This window comes from Dermacentor albipictus, chromosome 5 (genome assembly GCF_038994185.2).
Source record: "Dermacentor albipictus isolate Rhodes 1998 colony chromosome 5, USDA_Dalb.pri_finalv2, whole genome shotgun sequence".
Classification (NCBI taxonomy): domain Eukaryota; kingdom Metazoa; phylum Arthropoda; class Arachnida; order Ixodida; family Ixodidae; genus Dermacentor; species Dermacentor albipictus.
This window is the reverse complement of record NC_091825.1, coordinates 32091621-32118898: the sequence shown is the minus strand read 5'-3', so window position 1 is coordinate 32118898 and position 27278 is coordinate 32091621. Positions and strand designations below refer to the sequence as shown.

Genomic DNA, 27278 nt, shown 5'->3' with positions numbered 1-27278 from the left:
AACAGCCACATCGCCAACGCGCGGCTCGGCTCAGCTCGCGCTGTTGATTGCTGGCGTCTTTTGGACAGTGCTTCGGGCTGTCTCGCCGTTTCGTATCGCTGTGCTTCTGCTTAAGGAGGCGCAAATAAACCTCTTCTCAGAGGCTCAATTGCTTCAATGCTTGTTTGGAAGAAGTGTTCAAGCCATTAAACTGGGAAGGCTTAGAAGAAAAAACGGCTGTGGCTTCGGTAAGGTTAAGCCCAGGATGCGAAGCATACTAGCCTTTATTTGAGTTGTTGAACAACTGTTTAGCCTGGTGAACTGCTGTTGCTTTTCTATATTTGGTTCGGCTAGACGAAGAAACAACTCATGCATTACTGCTTCGCCTTCAAGAGTGGAACGCGACAGCGTTCCCGTCGACCCGCCAAGGGGTGTAAGACAATGGGCTACAGGGCAGCGACTACGCGCCCCGCATTGGACGCGGTGAGCGTCGAGCAAAGCAGCGTTCGGCGCGGCAACGAAATGTGCGCCTGAGCAAGAGACGCACGCCTTAGAAACAGCTCGTTTCTAAGGCAACACCGCATTCACTAGAGGCGCTTTTGTACCGCTTTGAAGCATCGTACTCGTGGCTCAGTGGTAGCGTCTCCGTCCCACAGTCCGGAGACCCTGGTTCGATTCCCACCCAGCCTGTCTTGCAAGAGTTGAGCCAAAGCCACTTCTCTGTCGTGACGTCATGGTGTCACGTGGTTTCAAGGCGACACCGCCGCGCCTGAGGAGCTGGGTTGAGCTCTCGTAATATGCTTCGCATAAAAGATCGACGGCGAACAGCTCAGCAACCTTTTCAAAAGACGGCTTCTATGATAAGTTATCCCGAAACACGACGCCCTCCCACCGAAAACGTGCATCTTTGCAGGGACAATTGCTAGAGGCAGTGTTTGGCGATGCTGCTTATTCCTGACCGTGCCTTTATGTCACTTTTCCCCTTTCAAGCCAATCGTCTTCAAGTCTTTCGAAATTTCGAATTCATGCCTCATCACCACGGTTCATGAAGCTCCTGCTGTTTGAGTGTGTTTCTCGGAAGTAGTGTAATAGGTGCTACAAGATGAACGAAATGATTACAATGCATGTCTTCAAACAGCAAACTTTAACGGCCAGCACTAAAACATCATCGAACGTTCAGATGACTTGTGGTTCCTGCACACATGAAAATTGAACAGATATATCGACACCGCGCGACTGTACAGACAACTGCCGCGCCACTGGGCAGCTGTAGGCACTTTGCGTGTATTCGCGGGATTCTTTCACGATCAGTAAAACACTCTTATGTAGCACGTATTGAGCAAAAGAAAGCTGTATAGGGAGTTTTTCATGTTACTCAGTAATTTTCGCATTCAAGCTTTTCATGTGGTTATAACATATGAGAAGTGGAATAATTAAGACTAATTATCTCATTAAGCGGAATGAAAAAACTGAGTATCTGCAAGTGATGGCAAACAATAGTACCTTGGTTCTGTCCAGTTACATGGGATTTGCGTGTTTAAATCTTGGTGCATGATAGTTGGGACACCATGTATAACTCCACTGGCTTCTTCAAGAAAGAGCAATATAGAACCAGGTTGCTCCAGTGGCAATTATAGGCAGGCCAGCACGTGAAATGTGCTTGCAATTCTCGTCAGGGTGATGGAACAGGAGCTGAAGGTGCTGGGTTACTTGGGCTGCGAGGCGTCCCCCTTGTTGACAAGTACCACGGGCGATCAGAGGCCCGCATGCCCTTTGGCTGCGCCCTGAGCTTCGCAGAGGGCCACTGTTTCTCGAAAGTCCTGCTTCTCCACCACCAGAGAACTGGGCGCCGGCGTGGCCTGATATGACTGGCTATGGCCGGTCGAGACTTCGAAACCGGAGTGCATTGGAAGAGCCGGAGTCGCTGTGGCCGCCGTTGGTTGGCAAGCCGACCTGGCGAAGGGGGGGGGGGAGGAGGGGGGAGGCTGCTAGCTGAGCTGGGCGCTTGGTCATGGCCAACCGGCCCGTCTTTGGGTGCCTGGCAAATGGAGGCATTGGGCTGTTGCTTAAACGGTTCCTCAGAAAGCTGCAGAAAACAATGCTCTGAAAAGTGAGTTGGCTGATTCGGAGTGTGGAGGTATTGATTGATTTTTCAGCAGCCTGTATGACAAATATGCGCATCGCATAACTAGCAAGATGCAGAGTGCACAAATTTGTCGCCATACACTTGTTGCATTTTCTGTTGCTGTGCTGTGTGAAATCTTTCATGAAGTGCTGAATTCATCAACCTACTACATATTTGAGTAATGAGTAAATGGCGCTCTCTATTTCTTTTGCGTCATCTTTCACCGAAAATTCACCGACAATTACGACGCTCCATATAGTGAAATTTGAGCGCATCTCTATACGTGTTACGATCTCGTGACATATTGCTGGGGGCGGAAAATCTCTCTCAGGGCACATTGCAAACAGAGGGAAGTGTGGCACGACTGCCTCACTAATTGCGAGAGGCAGCGCGTTTGCGAAGTTGTGGCGCGATTCACACTAGCCGCTGAAGACACACCTCCGCTCATGCAGCGCTTTGTCTCAGCACACTCGGCGTATGTCATCGGTGAACAGACGACGGCGCGCAACTCTGGCGCCACCTCGTAGTAGTCGCCGCCACTGAGCCCGTCTTGCGCGGCACTATGCTTTACTTCTTACGCTTTCGGCATACCTTCCTCCTCCTCCGCTTTCCTGGTCGCGCTCCTTTCTCTGTAGCCGTCTTTAATCCACCGCTTCGCTCCGCATTTGTTCTTTCATCCTTTGGTGCACTCGTTAGCTCGGCGAGGATGGAGGCCGAGGGACGCCGACAATAAGCGCAGTAACGGGCGCCTTATAGCTGCGCTCTGAAATATAATCATTGTGCAAATACGAAAAATAAATGTACCAGGATTACGCCATAGAGCGCCGAAATGACTGTACTGAACTATAGAATTATCTCATTTACGCAAACTCTTTACATGCATAGATTAAAAACACTGCCACATGATAGGGAACACCAAAAGGCTGGCAACAATTTTCTAACATATTTCATGGGTCTTTGCAACTCTCCTTCATTGCGGAAATAATAAGCAAACCAGAGCAATACAAAAGACGTCTCCATATCTTCATATAATCTGATTAACATCGGCACTGTTTCAGCTGGGTACCTTTTATTCGAGTGCCTCTATGAATTTCCTCAAGAGCGCATCTTCAGGCATCGAATGACCAGATGGGCAAGGTATGCGCGAAAGGGTGTGTGAGTGTTAAACACTTGACTATATGACAGAGTAAACCTCGCAGTGAGTCGAGTTAATCTATGCTAACTATAGGAAGATGAAGCAACACAGAAGTTTAAACGTTAGAATTTGGACAACTGAATTTGTTGAAAGCACCCCAATCAAACAAACTTTTTAGAGATGCATCATTGGGAAAACCCTGCTCTCCATGATATGAACTGAAATCACCCGCGAACAGCTTGTTTGTGCAGTAGTACACAGCTGGGGAGGATAAGGTAACAGCAGATTTGTTGAAGGATGGTGGGAACACTGTCCTAGAAAGATTGGCCGCCCTATATACACAATGCCTCATGACCTCGAACGCACCGGAATCTTGAACGAACGCTAACACAATCCTAATCCATAAGAAAGGGGACACAAAGACTTGAAAAATTATAGACCGATCAGCTCACTGTCCGTTGCCTACAAAGTATTTACTAAGGCAATCGCAAACAGAATCAGGAACACTTTAGACTTCTGCCAACCAAAGGACCAGGCAGCATTCCGTAAAGGCTACTCAACAATAGACCATATTCACACTATCAATCAAGTGGTAGAGAAATGTGCAGAATATAACCAACCCTTATATATAGCTTTCATTGATTACGAGAAAGCGTTTGATTCAGTCGAAACCTCAGCAGTCATGGAGGCAGTACGGAATCAGGGTGTAGATGAGGCATATGTAAAAATACTGGATGATATCTATAGCGGCACCACAGCCACCGTTGTCCTCCACAAAGAAAGCAACAAAATCCCAATAAAGAAAGGCGTCAGACAGGGAGATACGATCTCTCCAATGCTATTCGCAGCATGTTTACAGGAGGTATTATGAGACCTGGAGTGGGAAGAATTGGGGATAAATGTTGATGGAGAATACCTTAGCAACTTGCGATTCGCTGATGATATTGCCTTGCTTAGTAACTCAGGAGACCAATTGCAATGCATGGTTCACTGACCTGGAGACGCAAAGCAGATGGGTGGGTCTGAAAATTAATCTGCAGAAAACTAAAGTAATGTTTAACACTCTCGGAAGAGAACAGCAGTTCACGATAGGTAGCGAAGCACTGGAAGTGGTAAGGGAATACATCTACTTGGGGCAGGTCGTGACCGCGGATCCGGATCATGAGACTGAAATAACCAGAAGAATAAGAATGGGCTGGGGTGCGTTTGGCAGGCATTCTCAAATCATGAAAAGCAGATTGCCACTATCCTTCAAGAGGAAAGTGTATAACAGCTGTGGGTTACCAGTACTCACATATGGGGCAGAAACCTGGAGGCTTACGAAAAGGGTTCTGCTGAAACTGAGGACCACGCAACGAGCTATGGAAAGGAGAAGGATGGGTGTAACGTTAAGGGATAAGAAAAGAGCAGATTGGGTGAGGGAACAAACGCGGGTAAATGACATCTTAGTTGAAATCAAGAAAAAGAAATGGGCATGGGCCGGACATGTAATGAGGACGGAAGGTAACCGATGGTCATTAAGGGTTACGGACTGGATTCTAAGGGAAGGGAAGCGTAGCAGGGTGGCGGCAGAAAGTTAGGTGGGCGGATGACATTACCCTTATGAAAATGACTGTTGAAATGTTGGCATATTGTTGACGAATTGTTGACTCAATAGCCTTTCAACAATACCTCAACAAGTATTGAAACCACAGAGCAATAATTCAACAGTAAAGTTGTTGGGCAGTTCACAACAAAAAAGTCGTTGACTAAATTCTGTTGGTATATTGTTGAATAGTGTTGAGTATTATTGAGCCATTGTTGAGTAGTTTTCAACAATAAAGTCGTTGACTAAATTCTTTTGATATATCATTGAATAGTATTGAGTATTATTGAGCCATTGTTGAGTAGTTTCCAACAATAAAGTCGTTGACTAAATTCTGTTGATATATTGTTGAATAGTATTGAGTATTATTGAGCCAATGTTGAGTAATTTTCAACAATAAAGTCGTTGACTAAATTCTCTTGACATAATGATGAATAGTATTGAGTATTGAACCATTGTTGAGTAGTTTCCAACAATAAAGTCGTTTACTAAATGTTGTTAACTTATTGTTGAATAAGATTGAGTCACGAGCAATATTGAGTTTCGAAGTATATGTGAAAAACACACGAACATACGTATGTGTGTGTTTTTTGCATATATATGTTGCTTTACTGATCACTTGTCACCATTGCATATATACAGGGTGTTGTTTCACGTTACTTGAACCATAGATGTATATACACGTGTTTCAGCTAACTTTACTCAGAGTTTAAAAATATGCCGATGCGGCCATAAGACGATGTGACCAAATGCATGTTGCTCACTCTCAATTAGCCATTCTGAAGGAACAAAGTTAGGCGAAAAATTCCAATTAGAAAGTTCTAGAGCACTTTGTAAAACGTCCGATTAGGCCATTTCTAACTTTCTATCTATTAAGTGTTATTGTTTTTCAGCTTACTGCGGATGCCCGCGAAATACAAAAAATATCACCTGACATACCCGCTTGCGCGCCGTGCTTGCAGCGCTCTCAAACGAGCATACCATCGAGCAGGGTGTGTTCCCGCTGAAAAGGCGACAGGGCAGTGACGAAGGCGTTGGCTCATGTATTGACGCCAGCGATGTGCTTCCCTCGCTGCGGTTCATGATGGCGATAAGCAGGCGAGTGTTCACACCGGTTAAATGGTATGTTTTCGTTTGTGCGCGGAAGGCTTAGGAGCAGTGCAATCACGACTCGCAGGCGGGCATGTCATGTGGTGCTTTTTGTATTTCGCGAGCATACGCAGTAAGCTGAAAAACACTAATGCTTAACACATACAAAGACATAAACGGTTTATTCGTACGTGTTGCCAACTGCTCTGCAACTTTCTAATTTGAATTTTTTTCCTAACTTCCTTGCTTCAGAAGTTGGTTAATTATCCTTTACTAATTAGCTAATTAAGCAAAACACAGAAATAGCGCGACACGCTTCATACCAAAGGGAGCAACATGCATTTAGTCGCGTCGTCATAGAATGCATAGAGTTTACACTCGGCCTAAAGTTAGCAGGAAGAAACACCCGGCATATATATATATATATATATATATATATATATATATATATATATATATATATATATATATATATATATATATATATATATGCAGTTTGAGAAGACAAACGTCCCTACTAGCAGTGACAAACAACCGATGATTGGACGCAACCTGCATTTCCATCGGCGTCCATTATAAGGGGGCAGCTGCCCTGGCTGTGTGTTAGGAAACGGCATTGCATGCCTCCATGTTAAATATGGTCAAGGTGGCGGAGATAACAAAATTCAAGTCTGGGGTTTGACGTGCCAGATCCACGCTTTGATTATGAGCCGCACCGTAGTAAGAAACTCCATATTTATTTTCACCATCTAGGGTCCTTTAACCTGCACCGAACGCACAGTACACGGACGTTCTTGCATTTCACCTCCATCGAAATGCAGCCGCCCCGGCCGGCATTAGATCCCAAGCACTCGGGTTATTAGCGCAACACCTCAGGCCACTATGCCACCACGGCGGGTGCGGCGGATAAAGGAGTGAACATCGTTTTTACAGAGTGCGTATCGCTTAGATGTTACCCGTTAGCACGCTACAGAACGAATCGAAAAGCTTGGCTGATATGTATGTCATCGTGCTCATATTTCACATGGAGGCCACATTCTTTTCTGTGACGTAGACGGGGTGCTGGCGAATGTGTTGGGAATCTGCTCGGCCACCAAGCAGAATCTGCGCTGCTATACGTTCTCGGTGACAAATCGCACAGCGCAGAAGCACACACACAAATGTTTAAAAGAATGGGACGACAGACCGCCTGCAGTTTGCTGTGACGTCGAAATAAGAAGCACAAACAGCGACGTTTCTGTACTTTTCTGGTCAATAGTTCAGTTCGCATGGTTGCGGCACGCATTACTTTTTTTTAAAATCCAAACGACGAAAACTGTGCGCGCACAAATTAGCACGGCGTTTGCGACGTTTGAATTTGGCGCCTTTTCCCGCGCACTCCATTAGCTCCGGCCGGTGCACCGCGTTACTGCGCTAAAGAAAGTAGTTCATCAAAGAAGTGAAGCAAAAAACTTTCATACACATGCAAAGCGCAACAATTGTTCTGTAATAACATGACATCACAGAATTTGTTATCAAATAGTACAATTTATGATAATATAAGCGTGTATTTGTATGAGTGTACATGTATGATTGCGCGTTTGCGGTGTTGATGCTTGGAACATTCCGGCGAGTTCGTTTACGCTGTTCGCTTGAAAGCTTCCTGCTTTTCTGCGTTCTTTGTGTGCTTCGTTGTGACATCTTTGGAATATTCCTGCGTGTTGCTCGCTTTTTATGGGCTTGCTGCCTCGAAGATCGCCATGATCGCCTCCGACTCAGCGTCATCAAAGGTGAGTTGATGTTTCGAATTCCCCTTGTTCGTCCATTGCGAAGCGGTGTACGGGAGCCCGGAAATGAGTTCAGCGCCTGTGCGTGTTTTCCGCGCGCCTCTTTTCTAGTTTTCATTCCTAGCACTATCCTTCCGTTGCGAGAATTGGTTGTACAGCACTAGATTTGTGATATATAACGTGGAGCTTTGTCCTGGTATAACTTTACTCTCCGCTTGTGGTGACGTAAGGCAGCTATGTGGTGCCAGCTAAAACAGGGCTGTTGTACGCCATGATTTCTGATACGGTGTTCGAGCACCGATTGAGTTAGCCTTATTAATGAGCGCATAACAATGCGACGTGAAACCATCCGATCTGTACTGTAATCGAAGATATCTCGTTTGCGCCACGCTAGTACAAGGCGTGTGAGTGAGCTGTGGCAACAAAGGGGGGGGGGGGGCGGTGGGATCAGCGAAAATGTATTCTGTTGCGCTGTTCCCTTCAGGATCGAGTGACACCGCGGTGCTTCAACGCCACTATCTGTCACGCCGTGCGGCCGACGTTCGCGCGACCGGAAAACACAGAGGAGGCTGTCTCGCAATAATAAAAATTTTCGAGTGTGTACACGCGATTCTATGCGATACGTGACATACAATAGGGGTGATGCCACAGAGTGCTGCGAAATCACCGATTTATACGCCTTGCCAACCGCGTGTGTTTTGTTTTCCACCTGTTAGCGCGCATTCAACTTTCTTTTTTTATCTTCTCCGTTCGGTGCCATCGAGTGCTTTGCCCAAACGGCTTCGCGTAGGTGCTCTGCATTCACGGAAAGGCAGATTTCATGGCACTCCAGGTCCTACTTTACTGGGATAGAACATTAAAGAAATGTAACAGCGTGAAATTTCAGCTTTTCGCACTTTAGTAACTGATGGATGTAACAAAGTTTTAAAATCAGTAAAGGAACGAGATAAATGCCTGGCATATCTGCCTTGTCGTCCCACTGTGTTTCGAGGCGGCATGTATATGTTATCGGCAACATAAACATCAATAATTAGCATTGTTTCTTGTGACCATAGAAGTAGCTAGTTATGTCGAAAAGCCATTTTTGCTTTGTATCCGAGCACTACACAGTGAGCAGATTGAAAGGGGAGCGCATCGTTGTGAACTAAATGACGACGCTTTGCCACAAGCTTGGAATAATGTTTTTTGTCGAAAGAGCAGGTCCGTGAAATTCTTTCTTTGAGTGTAAGCAAAACTTCAGTAGCATCAGGTAGACGCGGAGTAAAAGAATGTAACACTGGGGCTTTATATGAAGGAGCTGCCTTTAATATGTGGCCATAACAGTTAAGTAGATGCGTGGAAATACTTTTTAAAATAAGTAGAGGAATGTGAAATAAATTATTTGACAAGCTCACACTGCCATTGGCAAGAGCGGCCACACTTTCGTGTATTCGATGACTAGTCATTTGTATCCGTCCATTTATGTCAGCCTAATGGTCCATGTAGCTCTTTTGATTGTCGCTTTTGCTGCATCGTGGCTTCACGTTTTAATACTGACATCTTTTTTCAGATTCAAAGTGAGCTGGGAGATGCCCCAGCTGGCACGCTAAAGGTGAATTCTTTGGTCATCCATTCTGTAGCGTCACCATGATCAAATACAGTGATGCCGTGAAAATGTAATGCAGGAAGCAGGAAAAAAAACAACATTACTGATGCAACTGCTAGGCATTTGCTCCAGTGATCAATTGGTGCAGAGTGCCTTCATTAGGAGACATGGTGCCTTTAAGCACTCAGCTGAAAGACGTAACAACTGCACCGGGACTGGGAGTGAATTCAGTGTCACTTGTGAACATATTAAACGCAGAATGTGTCTTTTTCAGTGTATATGCCTGATATGAAACTTAGTGTGGACATTAGTGGTCTACATGAGTGAACATCTTTATAGTTTTACCAGAACGAAGCTATAATGGCCTATGTCATACAGCAGTGCACTGCTAGATGTATCAAACCAGAACAGCAGCACCCTTCGAGAAAGTTGGCTGAAGAACGAGCAGTGATCGGGGCTTTCTGCACTTCAAGGGCCAAATTCCAAAAAGATTGATGCCGAGCTGGATGGTGCGAAGTGCCGGTCACCACATGCTCTATCTTGGCGTTATGTCTTGTTAAGATACAGAAATTGCATCACTGCTCATAAATTGGAAATTGGGAGGTTGAGGGGAAGTGGAAGGGCTCCCCTCTGGAGCAGCCAGTGCATGCCCTTTGCTATACTGATAATCCTGCCTTAATGAGACCCAGTGATGCATGTTAACCTATTACGCAGCCAAGTGCATTCCTTGTTTTGTATTAAGGGGACACTAATGACACCCTAAATGAATTTTAAATAAAGCATCGTCTTAAATAACTACTTCTGTAAATTTCTTGGTAGTTGCTTGATTATTAGAGAAAATAAAGCTCAAAGTTTAATTTTCTGAGTATCGCCCCAAAATCTTCGTGCTGACACCTCATTGTCACATCATGGATTCCAAGTATTTTTTCATACTTTGGTTGTATTGGTTCTGTAAATGTTCCTGACGCTTTTTATTTGGGTTTTTGGAATATGATGAAGAACATCTTTATTTGTAAAAAAAATTGCTACACCTGAACAGACATCATCTAAATCCATGACGTCACAGCAAGCGGGTGTGGTAACTTCAAGGCAGCACTGCCACCAATCTTTCCTCTTGCTGCTTTTACAGTTTACTCAGCCTCTTGTCACGGTATGAGTGAATCTCTTGAACTGTAGGAAGGTCATGTACAGATACATCTAAAATAATTTTTCTCTTTAGTGCTTTCATGCCGTAGTTGCTTAGGGGTGTTGGCACAGCTCCGCTAAGCACGAGGTCATAGGATCAAACAACCGCATTTTGATGGAGGGTAAATACAAAACTGCCCAGGTACCTTGCAGCCTAATTTAGTAAAAATTAGTCCAGAGTTCCCCACTATGGCGTGCCTAAACATCAGATTGTCATTTTGGCACTTAAAATGCCAGAATTTAATTAATTTAATTTTTCTTTAGTGCTCCTTTAAGCTGTACAATTCATGATCTCTGCAAAAACTCATGCTCAAAGTATTCTCCATAAAGATTAAATAAACAGTAGATATAAGTGTCTATTTATATATTGAATTGTGGTGATACGTGATGACTATTAGAACGGTGGTACAACAAGACAGACAGAATTGTAATACAATGTGTGACGGCACGATGATGCACATCGAGGAAATGACTGAGTCTCCCTAGAAGTCCCTGACATGGACATCAACTGACTGTCCACGAACTTCTGAGTTCACTCCGTGATCTTGTGCAGCCTGTGCTTTGCGAGTCGATTAATTTAATTGAGGTGGTGGTTGGCACATACTGTCCTTGCAACTTATGTACATTTCATACAGTGGAGTGGAATCTCACATATTACATCTGGAGCACAGCAAGTGAACATGATGTGTAGTAGTAATCTTAGTAATGATCGACAATCATGTCCCTCTTCGAGCTCCTAATGCTGCTTGCCAACACAAGCAGCAGCAGTTGCCCAAGATAGCGGGAAAGAGATTCATTGAAAAGTGGCGTATGCCCAGGGTCGCATAACCAGTCACCCAAGCTGTTCTGACGGTTGATTTTGAACTCTTCCCTCAACATAGCAGCCCAATCTCCCCATTAGACCATGGGCTACCTATTGACACAAATGGATGGGAAAATAGAGACCTGAAAATATGAAGTATCCTAAGAATGGTAATCACAATAAATAGTACTAGATGTGCATTAGCTCAAGCTCTTGGGCCAGTTGGTGCATGATGAACTTGAAAAAGGGGGGTACCAGCAAAACAAAGGACGCGCACACACGGAAGAGGCGTTAGACAGGGAGTCCGTGTCTAATGCCGTTTCCTTGTGTGCGTGTCATTTGTGTTTCGCTGGTACTCCCCTTTTTCAAGTACTAGATGTTTGGATACTTTGGGTTATTATTCTTGTTTGTGCTGGATTGTTTTTCTGAAACGTGGCATCCAGACAGCATAAGAAGCTTGTAAGAAGTCAAGTTTAGCATTCTAGATTTGCAACAGGTACTTTTGTAATTTGTTTGCAGTAGGGCTGTTGTGTGAATGTGCTTGAAAGGCTTAAAACTGTTTTGCTAACATTTACTTAAACGTGCAGGTTCACATAGGTTGAAGGAGTGCACATTGAGAAGGTTATCCTGGCACAGCTTACCATGGCCTGCCATGGTGGACCAGGAAAGTTTGCAAGGGCCTTGCTTCACCATGTGTTCACAGAGGAGGAGCTCATGGGCCATTTGGCCTTTGGAAATAACACCAAGGGGCAAAAAAGGCTCTTGACCCCACCAGGGTCAGTGCTGTTATAGGCAAGTACCATATATCCTTTCTGGTTGCATTTTTACATTCACATTTTTTCTAAAATTATGAACTTGCCATTGGCATAACAAATGACTTTCAAGTAGCCCGTGTGTGCAGTTGTGTGCTACGATAGCCTACTATTTGGAATGACTGTTCATATGATCATAAGTGCGTAATGCCGCCATACACAAATGCTTCTAAAATTTGAAAGCTGCCTTCACTGCTGAAAGTTTTTAGTGGCTCCACCACATAACATGAGCTGCATTGGCGCACTAGCAGTGCTGCATGGCTCTCATTGCAAGGAATAGTTGTCTGTGAAGCACGCTCCAAATCTATTGGCATGGAGGACATGTTTAATTAGCCTGAAAGTGTTATTCTAATACACGAATTGCGGAGAAGCTATGCTCAAGTGTGGTTACTGCTGAGCTCGAGCAGGAGCACGTTCACGAAATTGCAGAAATCAAAACAGCTCTCCAAGTTCTGAGATGTGAAACAGTAGATTCACCAATTTTAACAGACCACATCGAATTAAGGTTGCTCCTATATTGAAGGAGGTCCATGTGATGCCAGACAGCAGCCGTTTAGCAGAGGGAACCTGAGTGGTGTGGCAATTTTCTTTTGGTTGTTTCAATCAAAGAAACAACATGGACAGAGTTGCAAGCATTGCTGTCAACAGTACTACGTTTAGTGGGCGCTTACTCATTCTAAGCACTTAACCTATGACTCGTATTTATTAATGCACACTTTATCACTTTGTATTCTAAGATATGAAAAAAATATTTATGTGGCTTTTCCCCATATACTTCAATAAATTGAAAATAGGCTCTTGGGGCCTAATGTATAAAGCTTCTTACAGTCCATCGGACATGTCCACTACTCCCATTCTGAAATTGTTAGAATTGATTCCTGCTTCCTTACTTCACCTACCTGTTAACAGGGTTATTATGAACCATTGCCAAGTAGATTATGGGCTTAAAATAATCAAAAAATGAATGGGCTTTTCTGTCGCTCTTGTTTAGCCAGTTGAGGGTCACATTTTGGGGAGAAATATGCCTCTCTAATTTAGGAGTTAATATTTTTTGTGGTTTGCAAATGCTCAAAACTTTCGAATTGAATAGTGTCCTATTCAATTTAGTCTTTGAATGGTCACTATTTGTAAATGTGAGTATTCTAATATTTCGAAACACCAATAAAACATGAAATTTGAGCCAAAGTACGGTAAATTGTCACGTCCAATAACATAGTATAGACATAAAACGTAAGAACTTGTAAGAATAGCAGACCAGGCTACATTACTTAAGTAGCTGTACTTTAGAGGCTGTACAGCAATCATTTATGCTTACTGAAGAGTCCTGTGCATGTGAAGAAACCTTTTGCTGCTCCATTTGTGCTTTTAATAAACAGCTCTTCATAACATAACAATGACAGAAACTTGCAATCATTAATAATACTAGGTTGTGAGCCTCATCTTACATTAATTGTGATATCGGCTGTTCATTATTCAGAAGCTATCCGTTATTTGATTTGCTTCTAGCATTATTCGGGTCAGCCTCAAAAATCACTTTTCGTGCACCCTTAATATTTTTATTGCAGATTTAAGTTCTTCAGAGTGACGTTCCGAGAAAATGAAGTGGTAAATAATATTTTTAAATAACGATGAAGTGGCAATACCATTTCAGTATTTGCAGTTTTAGATGTTTTATTTTTTTATGCAGGATAAAGCAGCATAATTTTTTTGTGTAATGAAACTTACAAAAACTTGTGGAAACACTCCCAAATTACTGCAATGACAGACTCCAAGGAGCTAAGTGAAAATCAGTTTTTGAGAAACCCATGGAGCGACAGCACTTTAAGAATATTTTCTAGAAGCGTCAGAAGGTTGCAGCACCTCCAGTGGGATGCTAGGCAACACTTTGTTCTGAAAAGGCAAATTTTTTCAGAACGTTCCGTCACAGCCACAGATGTACGGCAGTAAACCCTAAAAGCGTTAAAGAAGTCAGTCCTATGGCATATGGCACTTAAAAGACAGCATTTCTTCGTATCTGTCACATTCTGCATGTTTCATGCTAAGCAGCTTGGTGCACAACTACATGGAATCCTCATTATAACAGTAATTCAGTCGTTGAGGCAGAAAACATACTTTGCTGTAAGCAGTGTCTTCTTTAATGTAGAAAGTCCTAAGTCATTGTAAGGCAAGAAGTACATTCCGATTGCATGTGAACTCAGGAAACCTAACTTCAAATGAAGCTACACTCAATTGTAGTGACATGACAGTATTGTATTTGGAGCATGGAAAAGCACAGTTAAATGCTGCACATTTTAATTATGAAAGTTACAAGAAATAATTTAATTGTCAGTTCAGGTTTATTTATGAACAACATGAATTTTTTTCACCATTTTGTTTCTCAGCAAGCAAAGTTCACATCTTCGACATTGAGGATATTCGTAAAGTTATTTTGCTACAGTGTTTTGTTCCTCTTTGCCCTTTCCTGCATTTGACACTTAGTGGAGTCCCGTGCCACACAGAATCAATTTAAATGGTCATGCTGCAAAGCTGTACCCGTGGAAAGTTGGAATTAAGCAACACAAATACATAAATCAATTTCATTATAACAAGGGCATATTGCATGCCATTCTTTTGCATGTAGAAGTTGCTTTTTAAAACTTGTTCTGGCTTCTTGTTGTTGCAGGCTTCACGTGTCACAAGTTTCCTGGTACCAACATGCCCTATGTAAAGAACTCTGGCCTCGCTTCTCGCATGGGACCAATAGCCTCTCAAGAGCCCAAGTTGGACAGCTCAAACCAAAACACAAGTGTTGTGCTTTTGTAACTCTCGACATTTTTATGTTTTATGTTAGTCTCCTGAAGGGCTCAATTTGGATTTCTCAAATGAGCATACAAATGTTGTGCCTTTCTATGCCTTCACATTTTTATGTTAATTTTATTTATGCTAATTATGCAAGTCTCCTGAGAAGCCCACATTGGATTGCTTAATCCAGAATACAAGTGCTGTGCTTTGTTATAGTTCACTACATTTTTATGTTAGTTTTTGATATGGTTCCAGTAAGGATAGTGTTTCCTTATTAATATATTTTTTAAGTATCTTAAGTCATTTCATGCCAAACCACCCAATTTTGTCAAGAACTGTTCCACTGTGGCATAGCATTTCAAGTTTGCTTGATTTTGAGTAGGTACAATGAGAAAATTTTTGAGAAAATTTGCTTTCATACATACACTTGAGTCATTCCAGGGCAACCAACCAGCGTTTTTTTGACCATCACAGATATAGTTGAAACTCCGAACTCTTGCTCCCCATTTATTTTCCTTCGCAAAAATTTTTTTGAATTTTTGCAAAAATTTATTGTTCTTGCCCAGCTAAGCTAGAAGGCACTGATACACGTTTCTTTTGAAAGGGAAATTGTATGATCCAGATATTCAGATGATGTTCATGTCAAGAGACAAGTTGTGTGACTGCCAAAATTTGCAAAGTTTGAATTTTCTTCTAATGTAGGGAAATACAGAAGGCACAAAATAAATATAAAATCAGACTGGTTGACTTGGGATAGCTGCAAAATATTTCAAGCCTTGTAGGTTCAGTTGATCAGCTAAAAAAACTGAAAGTTCCAATTTTTTGCAAGAAGCTTCGTGTTGAAGGTAAAAAATTAGTTTTGGAGGTTGGCACAAAAGTATGTCGCCCATCGTTACACAGCCCTACATGTCTGCTATGCATGTGACAAGTAACAAAAAGGTATTCTTTAAGTGCAATAAATTATTTTCTCTAATGTTCATTTGTGGATCACACATACAGCATAAATATAGCATAAATATATGAAGCCATGTCAGCTAGCAAGGAAAGATTGTTAATATAATTAGCCACAAAACCTACTCAACAAACTGACTGCCTTTTTTATCATTGCGAAGGCAGGTGACGTCAAGCGCTGCAGCTGCAGTCTCAACTTGTATTTTTTAACATGAATGCAAAAAGTGGTCGCCAGTGGTGTCTGACCACATCAGACTGAACAAGGCAAATATGACTTATAGGTGAACACGTTCTGGCTCTGAAAGAGTGGTAGCAAACAACACCACAAGAATTTGTTCACACTTTTGTAGGTTTTCAGTCTTAATTATGAAGGTGTTTTCTACTTGCATCATCATTGGGCTCCAAGGAGCAGGGCACGAAGTGTCCTGCTCCCTCTGTGTTGCATTGCAGTGCGACATGCCCTTTAAAATGCTTTGTATGAACAATATCAGCGCTCTTCCTGGATTTACTGTCTACATAATAGCCGATATTTCTTTTTGTAAACTGCATGAAAGATATCTTTTAACACTGCAGGATTCCCTCACATATTAATACGTACGAGGTCTGTTAGAAAAGTATTTGACTTTTTTTTGCAGACACCTGATGAATATGAAACAAGCGCGTTTTCATCAGCCACCCTTGAACCTTTTCGCGCATGCACGAATTTTTTCCCGCCTGCCAATAGCGTGAATTGCTGGGACGCAGCATTTGAATGAGGTAGTACACAGTGCTCTCGTCGTTTTTTTATTGCAAGGAAAATGGCGGAGCGACTGGAGCAGTGCTACTGCGTCAAATTTTGCCAGAAACTGGGCGACAGCCACGTGGAAACCATTCGGAAGATTCAGACTGCTTTCGGTGACTACGCTATGAGCAGCACACAGATTAAGGAGTGGTACAACCAGTTTAAAGACGACCACGCATCGGTGGAGAGCGAGCCACGCTCCAGTCGGCCATCAATATGCCGAAATGACCAGGTCATTGCCTAAGTGAACCCTGTGGTGATGCGGGACCGTTGTGTGACTATCCAAGAAATTGTGGAAGAGGTGGGCATCAGCACATTTTATCCACATTCCATTATCACCGAAGATTTGGCCATGAAGAGATTTGCCCCGAAATTCGTTCCCAAGCTGCTCATGGTGGAGCAAAAGCAACTTCGTGTTGAAGTCTCACAGACATGCTGGATTCCACAAACAGTGACCCCAACTTCACGAACACCATAATCACTGGTGACAAGTCTTGGATGTATGTTTATGACCGGGAAACCAAATCCCAGTCATTACAGTGGAAGCATTCCACGTCACCAACCAAAGACCGCTAAGTGCGCATCAACGTTAAAGTGTTGCTGACTGCTTTCTTTGACTCCCGCAGTGTGGTACACCATGGGTACGCACCACAGGGTCAAAAAATCACTAAAGACTACTACAGGGATGTCCTCCATGGCCTATGTGATGCTGTGTGGCGCAAGATACCAAAGTTGTCAACAGGAAATTGGCGCATCCATCACGACAATGCTTTTCTCGCACTTGATTCAGACTTTTTTGGCGAAAAACCAGACTCCTGTAGTTCGACAGGCTCCTTGCTCTCCTTATATGGCTGCCTGCGGCTTCTGGCTATTTCCCAAAACCAAGAGGCCATTGTAGGAAGCACAATTTCAGACAAGAGAAGACATTATGGCTGCAACGACAGCTGAGCTAAACTCCATTCGGAAAGAGGCCTTCTCGGAATGCTTCTAACAATGGCAGCACCGCTGGGAGAAGTGGCTGGAGTCCCAAGGAGACTACTTTGAGAGTGATTAGGTTTCCAACGCTCCAGTTATCCCAGTTTTTTTTTCTTCAGCCATAGGTCGGATACTTTTCTAACAGACCTCGTATTGATATTTTATGTGCAATGGCTGTATGGTTTACCTGGCCCACACCAAACACAAGCCTCGTTGCGTTAGAGCATGTGTCCCTTGGCAATAAAATGCAGACACTAACACCGCTTCTCTGTCATCTGTGTGGAGACGAAGCCAGCTTTGTGGTCTGCATTCCCAGCCGGCAAGCAGTACGCACATCCGAGAAAAGTCGGTGCTGACAAAATTTCAAAAAAGAATTTCTCGCATTTAAAAATAATGCCTTTTTTAACTTCACACATGCATAGCAGACATGTAGAGCTATCCAATAATGTATCACATACTTTTTGGCCAACCATGAAAGCTGTTTTTTCCTTCAACATGAAGCTTCTTGCAAAAGATTAAAATTTGTTTTTTTTTACAGGCGATTAGCTGAACCTTCAAAGCTTCACATTTTTTTGCTATACTATGTCACCTGGGCTACCATTCTGCATTTAATTTCTGTCCTGTGAATTTTCGTTACGAAAAAAAAAAAACTAGCGGATTGCAATTTGACTCATTTTTGCCAGTGCCGAAAGCAATTGAAGTATTCAAATATTTAAAAAATTGGCTATTTTGGCAGTTGCATCACTTCACCGTATTTCCACGCACACCATTTGAAGGCCTCGATCAATACAATGTGCATTTGAAGAAGAATGTTGATTGATGTCCTCTAGCTCAGCTGAGCAGGAAAACTAAACTGTCACCAAAGTGCTACAAAATATCTGGCAAAAATAAATAAAAGTGGGTAACGAGTTTTGAACTCTAGTAAACATATAGTAATGTTTCAGCTATATGTGTGCTGTCAAAAAAACGCTGGTCGATTCGGCATGGAATCGCACACCTGCAAGTGCATCTGTGCCATTGTCAGAGTTCAATAAAAACTGCATTTTACATAACTTTGTAAAAATAACTTATTGCTTTCTAAAATACATGAGTAAAAATTAATAGGTATAAGTCGGCTTAAATTTAAAATGCAACAAAAGATCTCTGGTAATGGCAATAATGTGCCTTTCATGTTTGCATGAAACCATATCTTTTTCTGAATTCTTTCGTTATTTTTTTGTGGCAGTGAATAAAATTGTAATGGAACTCTCACAAGGAGTAACTTTGATTCCAGCACATCACTAATAGCTGTTTTTTCTTTTCCATATAAAAATCTGAAGTAGTTAATATGAATAAGTCGCTTGATATGGAATGACCTGCGCAGGAACGTTATCATGGCGGAAAACACAACTGGATCATGCAAGAGGAATGCAGCATAATAAATTGCTCCCATAAGCATCACTTATTGTGATTGCCATGTTTCAGAAGTATGTAACGTTTACCGAAATTGGCACATACCATTCAAGCAACAAATAAGGATTGTACAGTGATCCTTTTTCAGTTTTACAGATCTTTAAGTTGTCTGTGCCAGGTAGCATAATTTTTGTTCTTTAGCTTGATTATTCAGAGGTGGGCATTACTAGCACAAGAAATGGAAACATTAAACTGATTCTCATAAATTTATTAATTCACTTATAACATCACGGCACATATTTCAGTTTGCAAATTGTAGCCAGTGATTTTGAAAGACATATTCACTTGAAATTAATTTCCAGGATGACACCAGTTGCGAAATTTTTCCATAAATGTGAGAAATACATGGGCATTCCGGTTACTTTTGTGCTTCAATGCATAACAGTGCGTTCTGTTAAAAAAAGTAAGTGCTACAGCAGTGCATTTCTACAGCCAGTTTGATGGCATGTGTCTCGTTACTGGTGTCATTCTGGAAGTTCGTTCTAAGTGCATACACCTTGTAAAATTACCGTCTACATATTGAAAAGCTTTATTAGGAACTGAGTTTTTCTTAATCAGCTGACTATGGTGTCTTGATTTCTCATGCAAATAATGTTTGGCACTCTGTATCTAGAATTACGTTAGCTGCAACCGTTCGTGTTTAATAAATTCCATGAAACTTAAAGATAACCACCCTGCATATCAGGTCTCATTTGAGTGCTGTGGGCTCAAGCAAATCGTGCCATGGTAATAGTACCACTGGCTCCCAAATAGAGAAAGCAAGTGCCTTTTTTGAGTGCTCTTATTAACAGTCATGTCAGTCTGCTTCTACATTTGATTTAGGTATTTATTTTTAAAAATTTATTTCTTTTGAGAAATGTGTTTTACTTGAGGGCCACACAGACTACATCTTCAGTATTCTGTTTTGTTATGGTGTCAAGCTGCAGGAAGTTTGTACAGTGCAATAGTTTTTAAGAAGTTTCTGATGTGCTCAAACTACAAATGGTTGTACATTTACACAGATGTTTGTTTACAAATAAACAGTTCACCTAGAAAAATGGTTTTTGTCTGCGTCAGTTCAGCATTCTTAATATTGTGGAGGTCCATCCACTCTGACAATTGAAAAAAGTGGCATAACAGTACTGCTAGCAGTTTTACAATATGGTTTATTACAGGCGATCTGGGAGCATGCTTTAGAGCCCAGGGTGGCAGAGGCCTGCGATACAAAACCCCTGTATTTAAATTTTATCCCTGCCCTCTCACAGCAAACATACCAACGTGACATCAAAGGTAATTATATGCAACATACCTCAGCAGTATTTTAAGGAAAGTGCAGGTTTAAACTGCTAAATACCCAGTGGGGCATAAAGGGCTTTCAACATAATTTGTGTTGATGTTCAACAGATTTGCAACAATTCTTCCATGGGCTTTCAATATTGATGAACAACACATTTCAACAACACATCAATGGGCTTTCAATTTTGAGACAACACATCTTCAACAATGCTTCAATGGGCTTTCGACAGTGACAAACAACACATTTCAACAATACGTCAATGGGCTTTCAATTTTGAGCTTCAACAATGCTTCAATGGGCTTTCAACATTGACAAACGACACATTTCAACAATACGTCAATTGGCTTTCAATATTGACAGGCAACACATCTTCAACAATGCTTCAATGGGCTTTCAACATTGAAATACACCATAGTTTCAACGATATGCCTACGATCTTTCAATTTGAGAGGCCACAATGATGTTTCGACAGAATGTCGCGGGCCAATTATCAACACTTGTCAACAATTTCCTCAATGCTGTTTCAACAATTCCCCAATGATCTTTCAAGGTCATTTGTTGACGTTGAACAATGATATTTCAATAACCTTTCAACAATTTTTTTGTAAGGGTAAGACGTTTGCAGGGACAACATGGCCACGATTAGTACATGACCGGGGTAGTTGAAGAAGTATGGGAGAGGCCTTTGCCCTGCAGTGGGCGTAACTAGGCTGATGATGATGATGATGACACAGTGACGGCAACGTACGGACAACTTTTATCTAAGCAGAAAAGTAGGTGTTATTCATAGAGAGTGGTAATGTTACTTCTAACACTAAAATTTTAAATCCGGGTGACATATTCTGATATGAAATTTTTGCTCTATCACGGACTTTGGATGAAAGGAATAGAGCCAATCCTCCACCTCGGGAAGGCCTATCCGATAGAAACAATGGTTGGTTTTTAAATAAATATGTTGACCAGCTCTCAACCAAGTTTCTTGCAACAGTGTAATATGGGGAGGGTGTTTGGACGGTAGATACAATAAATGTTTAGTAACAGAAGGTATTAACAGACAGTTCCACTGGAATACCCTAAGGCGCCATATGTTGACAAAAGGCGAGCAGCAGCTAGTGTCTGGTTCAGAATATTTCTTTCAAAATATCTGCCCTAGTAACTGAATCTTTCGCACGCTTTTCAGTTTTCGAGTTAGGAGAACTGTGCAATTTGTTCTTAGGAAATGTGGTGTTTTTGAGAGTCCGAAGACCAATGTTTACATCTTGATTGTCTAGCGACACTGAATGCGAGTTAACTACATAATAATATTGTTGTGAAGCTTAACCTTGCGATAAATCTGTAGTAGCAGAAGAGCGAGCATTGGGAAATTGTGATTTGGGAGACTTAGCAAGAGAGAAGGTCTGATTTTCGACACTACGTTTTGGTGTAACCTCATTTATCTCAGAGAATTGCGTAAACAACAGTTGAGACAGAGTCTGTCAGATTTCCCAGCAGCTTCTTAATTGATTTTTAAACAGCGTTCTCTATGACGCTTGTGATCGTCCGACAAAAAAAGCTCATTCTATACTGTGCGACTGGGGGACTGTCACTACAGCATATCCCTGTGCTCTGCTGTGAATTTCTGCAAGAGCTTCACGAAAAGGGCAACGTCTCCTTTCAATTATTTCGTCTACTTGAAGCTCTTTGTTCTTTCAAGGCAGTTAAAATCATCAGCGGGGTGATTTGACTTGTGCAATTATTATTACTATGTTCACCCCGCATTTTCGGCAAAGAGTAGTTGACCGACCACCGTTACTGCTGTTTGAAAAGCGCAGACACCTGAGGCACTGTAGCAGTCGTGGGGCGAGGGATTCGACCCGGTAAATCAACGGCCATGCCTTAATCTTTGATGGGTGATGCGTGTCTGCAAATGTCGCGATAGCTGTTTCTGTGGGAACCTTCTCGTTATTGACTACCCATGTAGAGCGGTATGCATATACTACACCTGCCAGAGGAAAAGCTTCTAAGACTTCTGTTGGACTTAAGGTTGCATCTACACCACGGACTGTGTCTTTGAAGTAAGCGTAGGGATGTGCGATGAAGCAAGTCACTGGATACGTGGCAAAATTAGTACATTTTACCAGATCTTTCATACAAGCATCGTCCTGCGAAGCGCAGAAGTTTCGCCGCGTCCAAAGTGCCTATACTAAGTGAATTAGTGGAAGTGAGGGGAGGCTGCCCTAGAGAGAAGTTATTTACAGAGAGGCCGAGAGGTCCGCCTGAGCTATAACTTGCTCGTGCCTGCTGCTCTACACTGGGGAAAAGAGACGGGAAGGGAAAGGGCTGATGAATGATGACGATGGTATAAGGAAGAGATGCGTATATAGAAATATAGATGCGTATAGAAATAGTTGTAGCATCTCTAAAGCCGTGCGCCCAGCCAAGTAGCTTGGAGAAAAGCTATAGTGGCACTTTTTATCAGGGCTACGCTGTTTGCATTAGGACAAGGACCTAAAAGAAACTCGTCTGATAGCGGCCTTTTATGGATCTTTGCAATCATCATCATCATCATCATAGGCCTGGTTACGCCCACTGCAGGGCAAAGGCCTCTCCCATACTTCTCCAACAACCCCGGTCATGCACTAATTGTGGCCATGCCGTGCCTGCAAACTTCTTAATCTCATCCGCCCACCTAACTTTCTGCCGCCCCCTCCTACGCTTCCCTTCCCTTGGGATCCAGTCCGTAACCCTTAATGACCATCGGTTATCTTGCCTCCTAATTACATGTCCTGCCCATGCCCATTTCTTTTTCTTGATTTCAACTAAGATGTCATTAACTCGCGTTTGTTCCCTGACCCAATCTGCTCTTTTCTTATCCCTTAACATTACACCTATCATTCTTCTTTTCATAGCTCGTTGCGTCGTCCTCAATTTGAGTAGAACTCTTTTCGTAAGCCTCCAGGTTTCTGCCCCGTAGGTGAGTACTGGTAATCAGGTCAGACCTCCTATATGATCTTTGCAATGACAGAGGCCAAATGCTGTCGTTCTTGCATGTACGCGGTACACACGCAAAATATATGCTAAAGTGTTTCTGACACCTCACAGTATTCACACTTTGGGCTAGTGTTACTGCCACCTATCAAATGTCTTCAATGGTTGGTGAATGCGGCACCAAGGCAAATCTGGTGCGCCATGCTCGTTTGGCTTCTCTTGATCTTGTGAGGCATGCATAATTTCATTTCCTGGTCCCATTTGTGTACTCGCTGGTTTCGTAAATCAGGTCCAGTGTTCCAACGTATGGTTGCGTATTACGCGACGAAGTAGGGCGTTTGTGTCGGTTCGTGTGAATGGAATGCGTACTTTGGAAGCATTATCTAAATCAGTTTTCGCTTCGGAGTCTGCCTGTACGTTTCCTATCACGCCACAGTGTGAAGGTATCCACTGAAAGGTGACATTGGTGGCCATTTCTTGTTGCGTGGTCGAGATGCTCTGTCATTTCTATAGCCAAAGAATAATATGGGCCCCGTCTGAGGACACAGTATATCGTTTGAAGAGCTGGCTTACAATCGCAGAATATCGTCCATGCGTGAGGAGGCTCCTCGGAGAGAAATCGAAGTGCCTCCCGAATAGCCACAAGTTCTGGGGCAGTTGATGTTGATCCATGGTCCAGTTTAAACCACCGAGGAATGAACAAATGTGGAATGACAAAGGCTGCACTGGAGGCATATGGTGTGATGGAGCCAGCGGTATACACGTATAGAGTATGTCGGTAGTCTGCAGAAATCTGCAACAGGGTAAGTGTCTTGAGGCCAATAGATGTAACGGATGACTCTTTAGTAATTCCAGTGATCTGCAGTGGAACGAAAGGTTTAGGCAGAACCCAAGGGGGTGTTTTTGGAATACAGGCGGGAGGAAATCTTGACGGTAGAACACTCTGATGACGTAATATAGTCCTTGAAAAGGTGGAACCTTGGTGGGTGGCAGGGAGCGATGACAGAGGATGGTACCTGTATCCGGTGAACACGCGACGGTACATTCGAAGAGGCTCGCAGAGCAAACATACCGTAATATGACTAGCACGAGCTTCCACTATTGTTCCAATGGTTGACGTGCGACGCGGGAGGTCCAAACATGTGCGCAATGCTTGAGCTTGAAGGCTCTCCAACGCTCGCGCACAGCTAAGTCCCATGCTTGAGAGCGCCGGTATTCTGTACCTTATGTACCCTACGAATAGTGCTTGGTGCGATTGGGGTAATGATGACTCCGAGGGACCCTTTCTTGTTCCTGCAACGACGCGAAGGACGTGAACAAAACTTTTGAGCTTTGACTTTAGTGCGGCGACGTGTCTTGACCAAGATCATCCCCGGTCTATGACTAAACCAAGGAATATGTAGTGCGTAACCATACGTATCGCTACTCCGTTAACGATTATCAGATACTTGGTAGTTCGTTTCCGCGTGAATGCAAACACAGAAAATTTTTCTGTGGAGAGCTGGAGGCCTTGACGCCGCAGATACTTAGCTGTGGTTGTCGCTGCACGTTGAAGCCTTACACGCAGTTGGGGACGGGTGGCTCCAGATGCCCATATGCAGATGTCGTCCACATATGTGCTAATTTTCACCGTGTTAGGAAGTTCAGATGCAAAGCCAATCAACTCAACATTGAAAAGAGTTGGACTGAGAACTCCCCCTTGTGGAACACCTCGATGGATATTATACTGTCCGGTGTCGCCATCACTTGTCGACATATGCACCGTGCGGCGACTGAGATAGCTAACAATCCATTCATATAGGCGGCCACCGACCTTTAAATCTTCCAGTGCATCAAGGATTGCATAATTGAGCACATTGTCGTATGCACCCTTGATGTCCAGAAAAACAGCTCCAACTAACCGACGGCGACTTTTCTCGTGTTCAGCAGTGGACATCAAGTCGATAATACTGTCAATGGAAGAACGGCACCTTCTAAATCCGTGCAAAAAATCAGGAAAGCAATTATTTCTCTCTCGAAACCATTCCAGCCTTGAAAAGTCCATTCTTTCCATTACTTTGCCGACGCAACTGGCTAAGGCGATTGGTCGGTAGGATGAAAGCTCGGTAGAGCACTTCCCCGGTTTAAGCAGCGCTACAACGCGACTGCGTTTCCAACTATCTGGAACATGCCCTGTCTCCCACGTCGCTTTATAAAAAGGTAAAAGAAGACGTCGTGATTTTGTGCCAAGATGGTAGAGTGCAGCGTACGTGATTCCGTCTGGTCCTGGTGCTGATGAGTGTCGAGAAACCGAAATTGCAGGGTCAAGCTCTTGCATCGTAAAATGTACTTCGAGTCGCGCATCAGTTGACAGGGGCGCGATGGTGACAAGGGATGAAGTCACTGCATTAGATGCGTCCACAATGAGTTTACAGTAGTCCTCTGCCACCTCCAATTCGGTCCGGCGTTGATGTATAGCCACCGCACGAAATGGGTATCTTTGTTGTGGAGTTGCCTGGAGACTTCGTATGACCCGCTAGATCTTAGATAGAGGCTGTCTTTGATCTAAGGATCCATAGAATGTCTTCCAGCGCCGTCTGTCAAGCTTGTCCAGATGTCCTAGAACATGTTGAGCTCGGCGACTGTTTGAAAGATCTGACGGTGGCTTTGTTATTCTGTATCACCGTTCCGCGCGGCGACGGATTGCACTAAGGGCCTCATATTGTATGTTGACCGATGATCTGTGCCATGGTACGCTAACTTCTCTGGTTTTGTCCGCAGGGTGAAGGCAATGATGTCCTCTATTTCGAATGGAGATGTCATACTCTGACAGGCGCTGTCGACAGAGGTCTTCAATAAAGTCCAACCTGTTAAACAAATTAAACGTCCACTTAGACTGCCATAAGTTCAGTTTGAAGTTGTTTGCGATTTTTCATAGGAATAATCCCTCCGTGTTTGGGTGCCAAAGTCACAGGAACGTTGATGCTTGCTCTTCAAAGAAACAGCCCTACCGGTACAACCTGAGGCGGGATGGAAGCAGACCAGAAAGGGGCCCTTTGACCTGGAGATGAGGCAGATATCAGTTCAAGTGTAACCATGGCTTTCAATGGAAAAGGTGTCAAAGAAAACAATAAATATAAGAAAGCAACCGCCGGATGCATGACAGCAAACCCGGGAGACACTCTACTTCAAGCAAGCACTTTGCAACACTGGCGTGCCATCTCTGTGTGTTAGACCGTGCCAGATGAGGGTTTGCGCTGCATCCTACCAAGCTTGGGACAGATTGAGTATTGTTGTTATTGTTGTTGTTGTTGTTGTTGATGATGATGATGATGAAGCTCTTTTGCGGCTCGTGCAAACTAAGTTGTTCTGCCAGACTGCGGAACATCACCTTTCTCTTACACATGTAAATTATCAAGTAGCGTACCACGGGCACCCACCGTTGAATTTCACTTATTATTTCTTACCATCCTGCACTCTCTGTTTTCGAATAACCAGGTCATAAAAATGTTCGGAAAAATATTTATTGGTTTCAGACTTCTTCTATTTCACCGCTTTCACAGGGTTCACTTCAATTCAAACGCCATAAATACATTCCTAAATGACAATTAACTATGTTGTGGATTTTATTTGTCATTTAAGCTTCACTACGTGGTTCCTAATAAAAAATATAGGCAAAATAACCAATTTACCGTCATTTTTTCTAGAAAAAATGGATGGCCGATAAAAGCAAAAGACGAAGAAGAAAGCGACGGTTATTTAGAAGGACGAGTCGGTAAGCGCTCCCTTTTCCTGATGAGCCCAAGCAATTTCCTAATTTTCAACAGCACTGTGCTAAATGAGATTTTGTGACCGAAGAAGCGCGATTTGCATTTTCATTAGGGAAAGCTGCGTTCTTGTTTTCAATTTTGAGCTTGAGTTGGTGCGAAATTTGATAGTAATGCAGTGCGAGCAACGGGGTGTCACGGGTTACCTGTGGGTGCCCGGTGAGAGTACGGCCCACAAAACGTTATTTTTTGGTATTTAAGGTAAACAACTTTGATATCAAGCCAG

At 43.0% G+C, this 27278-nt stretch overlaps 1 protein-coding gene and 1 long non-coding RNA gene across 5 annotated transcripts in view; both read left to right on the top strand.

Moving 5' to 3' along the window:
* LOC135913829 (endothelin-converting enzyme 1-like) overlaps positions 1–27278 on the top strand; it is a 192283-nt gene that overhangs the window by 120000 nt on the left and 45005 nt on the right. For 2 of the 4 annotated variants that reach the window (XM_070538342.1, XM_070538343.1), the window contains exon 2: positions 26933–27000. The gene's annotated coding sequence lies outside the window, so the exon portion shown is untranslated. Of the gene's footprint in view, positions 1–20255; positions 20273–26932; positions 27001–27278 lie in introns of those variants that run through there. The other 2 variants (XM_070538341.1, XM_070538340.1) reach the window with 2 other exon arrangements.
* LOC139059869 (uncharacterized) lies at positions 9227–18548 on the top strand. The gene is made up of 3 exons (XR_011514430.1): positions 9227–9270; positions 11839–12043; positions 14726–18548. It is a non-coding gene; the product is annotated as an uncharacterized lncRNA (long non-coding RNA).